The 6000-nt window shown below is 46.6% G+C and overlaps 1 long non-coding RNA gene across 2 annotated transcripts in view; it reads left to right on the top strand.

The window, feature by feature from the left end:
- LOC147271448 (uncharacterized) overlaps nt 1-5620 on the top strand; it is a 5732-nt gene extending 112 nt beyond the window's left edge. The window contains exons 1-4 of one of the 2 annotated variants that reach the window (XR_015114723.1): nt 1-349; nt 1807-1980; nt 3248-3421; nt 3865-5620. The exon at nt 1-349 is cut by the window's left edge and continues 112 nt beyond it. This is a non-coding gene — a long non-coding RNA (uncharacterized LOC147271448). Of the gene's footprint in view, nt 1500-1806; nt 1981-3247; nt 3422-3864 lie in introns of both variants that reach the window. The other variant, XR_015114672.1, reaches the window with a different exon arrangement.
- The last annotated feature ends 380 nt before the right edge of the window (nt 5621-6000 follow it).

Below are 6000 nucleotides of genomic sequence, written 5' to 3'. Positions count from 1 at the left end.
TGTTCTATCAAAGTTCTTGAAGGTTCCCTATCAACCTGTTTAAATATGCAAATGAGGCATCAACTCCAAACGTCCACATATCAAAGCTGATCCTGAACCAGAGATGAGAACAGATTTCATCATTGATGAGTTGGTGTTGACGCCATGTTTGCTCATGTTTCCATTTCTTCTTCAGGCTGGTGAAGTGTAAGCTCTCAGAGAGAAGTTGTTCAGTTCTGTCTTCAGTTCTCAGCTCTCAGTCCTCCAGTCTGAGACAACTGGACCTGAGCCTGAACCTGCTGCAGGATTCAGGAGTGGAGCTGCTGGGTGCTGGACTGGAGGATCCCCACTGTCACCTGGAAACTCTCAGGTCAGTAGCAGAAACCTGCCTCCCCCACTGAGCGTCACCTGGATGGATCTTATGTGGTTGGAATGATTCACCTTAACAAAGATTTGATTTGAATCACGATTCATGACTGCAGCTTTGATTCATTTAGAACGATTGGAGTCGATTCAATTCGGGGTCTCTAAAGTGATTCAGTCACTTTTTGCCAGACTTCAACTGAACTGTCCAACTGTGCCATGAATACCAGGCTACTAGAGAGTTCAGGGAGGAGTCCCAGATCTCTGCTGTTTGCTGTAGGGAATCAGGTTTAAAATAATGGACAGAAACAAGAACACAACAGTTCATGGCAAATGTCTACCTTTTGTTTGAATTATCAGTGCTTTGCATGTTGCAGCATCACAGCACAACAATAAAGTGCACCAAAGCTCTGTTCAGGTTCATGAGGGCGGTCCTGGCCGGCCCAGGTGTGGCGCCTCAGGAGGTGGTTGAACAGATCAGTGGTGTTGCCGTTGTGTTTTATTCCACATTTACATTCTCCAAACAGCCACTGACTGATTGAAACCTCCTCCGTCTTTCTAAAAGCCAAAGTGTTGACATGCACTCTCCAAAACCATGGCAGGAAAATGTCTCTCTCTCCTCTGCGTGTCCATCAGAACGCCAGTTTGCTGAGCACAGATGGATGCATGTGAATGGTAGGGTTAGAAAGTGGTTCATCGATCTCTGGATGAGTGGTTCCACACCTGGATCTGATAGTGGGAGAGAGACACAGAGAGCAGAGAATGAGTGGACACGGCAGCCAAACGTCCTGAAACGTGACCTGTGATTGAGACACAACCCCATGAGGTCATGTTGTCCTCAGAGCCGTCAGAAGAATCTCTCTCAGTGAGCTGTCACGTGATCAGACGGTGTCATAATACGCCGCCGTTCGCTCAGCGATGGTCTTTCTGCTTCAACAGAGGACATCAGCTGATCCTTCACTGGGGCCCAGGACTCATTGGTGGACAAACCACTGAGAGAATGTGGCCCCATGTGGACCAGACCACCTCTGAATGTGGTTCCAGTGATCAGATCTCAGGAAACATGGAGTGCTGGCACGCCTGCTATTAAGACTGACAGCAAGAGGAGAGAGAAGTCAATGATTCACTCTGAAGAAACAAGAGACTCTCAAACGTCTGTGAGCATGAAATCATGACAATTAATATCCCCAAGGTCAACTTGACTGTGACATCATCATCCAGCACTGAAGGCCTCTTAGTGACATCTTCAGGATCAATGATGACTTCATTTTCCCACCATGACATTTGAATGTTCTATCAAAGTTCTTGAAGGTTCCCTATCAACCTGTTTAAATATGCAAATGAGGCTTCAACTCCAAACGTCCACATATCAAAGCTGATCCTGAACCAGAGATGAGAAGAGATTTCATCATTGATGAGTTGGTGTTGACGCCATGTTTGCTCATGTTTCCACTTCTTCTTCAGGCTGAGGGGCTGTAAGCTCTCAGAGAGAAGTTGTTCAGTTCTGTCTTCAGTTCTCAGCTCTCAGTCCTCCAGTCTGAGACAACTGGACCTGAGCCTGAACCTGCTGCAGGATTCAGGAGTGGAGCTGCTGTGTGCTGGACTGGAGGATCCACACTGTCACCTGGAAACTCTCAGGTCAGAGTCCAGCTCTCATCTTAGCAGGCCTCCACTCCACCCACAATTTCTTTACTTTGACTCAAACGTTCATGATGAATTGGTTAGATTTTGGGGTTCAAAGGTCATGTGACAACAAAACATGTTCTTAATGAAGAGATTTGAGCCGATGTTCAAGCCACATGAAGGTCAGTTTTATTCTGGAGGGTCGATCGTAGCCTGATCAGTGAGCAACCGGCCGTCTGACATTTGGAGGAATTTCAAACGCTCAGAAGTGTCGGTCAGCGTCGTCGTGATCTCCTACAGTGGAAGCAGAGCTACCAGCCCTTTCTCCAACCTCAGGTCACCTGACACTTATACAGTGATGAGCCACATCACGGAGGCAGGTTGGTTGCTATGGCAACAGCAGGAATGCCTGTCAACTACTGCTGTGAATCTGTTCTTTATGAATAGTCACCTTCCAAACCTCCCTCAGTGGTCACCATGTAGCAGTGGGACGTCACTCAAGAAGTGATGGTCAACTTCAGCACGAGTGCCTGAGTCCAATGTGTTGTTTTCCTGACCTCCAGCCTGGATTTCCAGTTGTTTCCAGGGAACAGCAGCATTTGCTGCCGCCTCCATAAAAAGGCTCCAGCCACCCAGAGGTGTCTGCCTGCTTCGTGCAGCGGCTCCAAGCACTTCTGGTTGAACACGTCTCTCTTTGATGTGGGTGGGGACTCGTCACCATGGTAACACAGTGGAGGAGGAGCTTGTTCCTGTGGTTCATCCTTAACTATGAATGTGTGATAGATTCTCTAGTAATGGAGAAAGAAGCGTTTTATCAGAGGGTAGTGAGAAGGTGAACTCCTGTCGTGAGTGACGGGACTCAACAACCTGTACGCTGTCATGACAGTGAAACAGCAGAAACCTCACTGATCAAAGCAGGTCACCAGAGAGAAGTCAGAACAAAGACTGGAGGAGGAAGTGTTCCATTTGTTGGTGAAGACCAGAGGAACTTGACAAAGCAGCTGCTGGTGTGGGAAGCAGTGAGAGCAGATGGACAGAATCCAGCTGTTTGTCAACAGTTCCTCTGGAATATCCTGCTGGTAGTAGATTACTGAGGCCTGGTAGCTTTGTTCCCGAGGAAACTGTCACTGTGACGGTGCAGTTGGACCACAGCCTTTAGCCTGGCACTGCAAAAGCAACTATAAAAACCTCACTAACTTGGAGTGAAGACCATCAACATCTGAGAGGTTCAGGTTCCAGGATTTGGTAGAACAGTGAATTAACTCTGTTCTCTTAACTGCAGCCTTTTAGGTTGTGGGATCAGAGAGGAAGGTTTTACTTCTCTGGCCTCGTCTCTGAGCTCCAACCCCTCCCACCTGAGAGAGCTGCACCTGAGGTTCAATCATCCAGGAGGCCCAGGAGTGGAGCTGCTGTCTGCTGGACTGAAGGATCCTCACTGGAGGCTGGAGACTCTCAGGTAGGAACATAGAAGCAGAGCTTCAGAACAACAATAAAGGTTCTCCCCAGAACTTCCTCAGAACTGATTCAGTCATATTTGCTTTGTTCTCTGGTGTTTGATCAGACGTTAGACCAACTGGAGGAGGCCCTCAGGGAGATGTTGGGCCCCAAAGTGACATCAAAATATTTCAGACATGATGGACAGTTTCACAAAATACTGATTATTTTTAGTTTGTTTCATTCATAACTGTTACAGTGAAATACTATAAAGCAGCACATCTAAAGTTCACTGCAGTTTGTAAAGACAATTTCCCTGAAATGTGGGTGCAGAGGGACTTCCTGCAAGGTGGTGCCTGAGGCCTCCATCAGACCTCCTGTGTCTTTAAACTGTCCCACTATGCTGAGCGTTTGCTTCCTGCTGAGGCTCATACCCACCACGTCTTTTTGATGTCTTTCCTCCAGGCTCTAGACACCAGCCTGATGGACTTGAAGGTGCTTCACATGTGGAGTTTGTCTCCTGAAGGACGAGCTACTTGAGTGCATCCTTGCTGGTCTCTCCCTGCCCAGAAAAGGAGTGTTGAGTTTCTCTGTACAGCTTCTGAGCCCAACCAGCGGAGGTTGATTCCCTGAGGCTCAGTTCCCCAGACAGCTTCAAGATTCAGGCTTTCTCAGCTTTTCCAGATGAAGGTTGTTCCTGATTGTCTCATGTTTGTATTCCTGCTGACCCCTGACCCTGGTAACCCTCCTGATGAAGGTTGTTCCTGATTGTCTCATGTTTGTATTCCTGCTGACCCCTGACCCTGGTAACCCTCCTGATGAAGGTTGTTCCTGATTGTCTCTTGTTTGTATTCCTGCTGACCCCTGACCCTGGTAACCCTCCTGATGAAGGTTGTTCCTGATTGTCTCGTTTGTATTCCTGCTGACCCCTGACCCTGGTAACCCTCCTGATGAAGGTTGTTCCTGATTGTCTCATGTTTGTATTCCTGCTGACCCCTGACCCTGGTAACCCTCCTGATGAAGGTTGTTCCTGATTGTCTCTTGTTTGTATTCCTGCTGACCCCTGACCCTGGTAACCCACCTGATGAAGGTTGTTCCTGATTGTCTCTTGTTTGTATTCCTGCTGACCTCTGACCCTGGTAACCCTCCTGATGAAGGTTGTTCCTGATTGTCTCTTGTTTGTATTCCTGCTGACCCCTGACCCTGGTAACCCTCCTGATGAAGGTTTCTGCTGCATTCAAAGAGAACTTCTTGACATGAACTTTTTTATAGACTTTACAACGACGTTAAAATGAAACAGATGTTTGATTCCCAAGAACTCAGGTTGTCAAAGGTTGTTGAAGCTGAGCTGAAACGAATCCCTTGGGCCAGCAGACGTTCTCTTTTCTATCCATGTTAGAATTAAATAGATGAGGACTCCCAACTCCTTGAACCGTTGAGCAAAGGAAGTCAGAAGTGAGGTTCATCTTGAAAGAGTACCAAACTCCATGTGATGTTAAAGGGAGACAGGATTCAGGTCTGTCCTCCTCAGCATGGATGAGGACTGCAAGGTAGTGATTGGATGATGATCCCTTAAGGAGTGAACTGACACACTACACTAACTGTGTCGGCACTGTTTTGACACTGTGTTGGCCACTCAATAGCGACCCCTGCAGGAGCTCTCAATCATTGCAGGTAAACAAACTGAAAAAAGATGGAAAAGCTTCCATACTGCTAACCCAACATCAGCCTGTGAAATAACATTTAATCGCTCATCCTTTCCTTCAAATATCATCTCATCATTGCAGAATTTCATTTGTTCAATTTGTTTGTGTAAATGCTGAAATGAGTCGCTGTGTAAAATGGAGCAAATTTGTCTATAAAACAATTCAGAACTGAAATTTTCAACTTCTCTATGGAATTTTGTGAACTTAAGTGTTGAATCATATAAAATAAAAGACTAAAAAGTGATTCATTTCTGCATTTTTATTGAGGAACACAAGTTCTGTCAGGTCCATTCACGTCAAGAAACAATGGGATGATAATGTGCTTGATTGTTTATTCTAGCACAAACTGGTGGTACGGCTCTGTTCAGAGGAGTCCCCTGAGAATTTTTCATGAGCACCATGAAACAGGGGACCAGCAGCATGAGGGAAGGTTCTCCCAGTTTAAGACTGGAAGAGCAAACATACCCCCGTGAACAGAGCAGCAACATGACATGGAATGAACTATGCCATGTATACACGACAAGGTGGAGCTGGGGAGGTGGAGGGTAGCAAGTTGTGAGCAGGAGCAATTGTACAGGAAATGGCAGCAGATAGCAGCAGGCAGAGCAGCATAGCCAGAAGCTAGCAGAGCGGTCGTTGAGGCCGGGTGACATTTAAGTTGAGAGGGGTCAATCAGAAGTGAGGGATTTGATCAGCTGATGCGGAGCAGCTGTAGATAAGCTGATTGATCAGTTCGATTGATGGATGGGAAAGCCAATCGCGGCTTTCCCGCGGACTTTAGCTTTTTGGTGACAGCGCCACCTATCGAATTAGATGACAGCAAAATACTCCTTTCTAACTATAGTATAAAAGGTTTATTCCACCAAAATACTACTTCCTGTCCTTTCGTTTCTAA

This window comes from Aulostomus chinensis, chromosome 1 (assembly GCF_037954235.1).
Source record: "Aulostomus chinensis isolate RoL2024-O1b breed Wild chromosome 1, RoL_Achi_v1.0, whole genome shotgun sequence".
Classification (NCBI taxonomy): domain Eukaryota; kingdom Metazoa; phylum Chordata; class Actinopteri; order Syngnathiformes; family Aulostomidae; genus Aulostomus; species Aulostomus chinensis.
The sequence above is the reverse complement of the archived record's forward strand: the minus strand, read 5'-3'. Positions and strand labels throughout refer to the sequence as shown.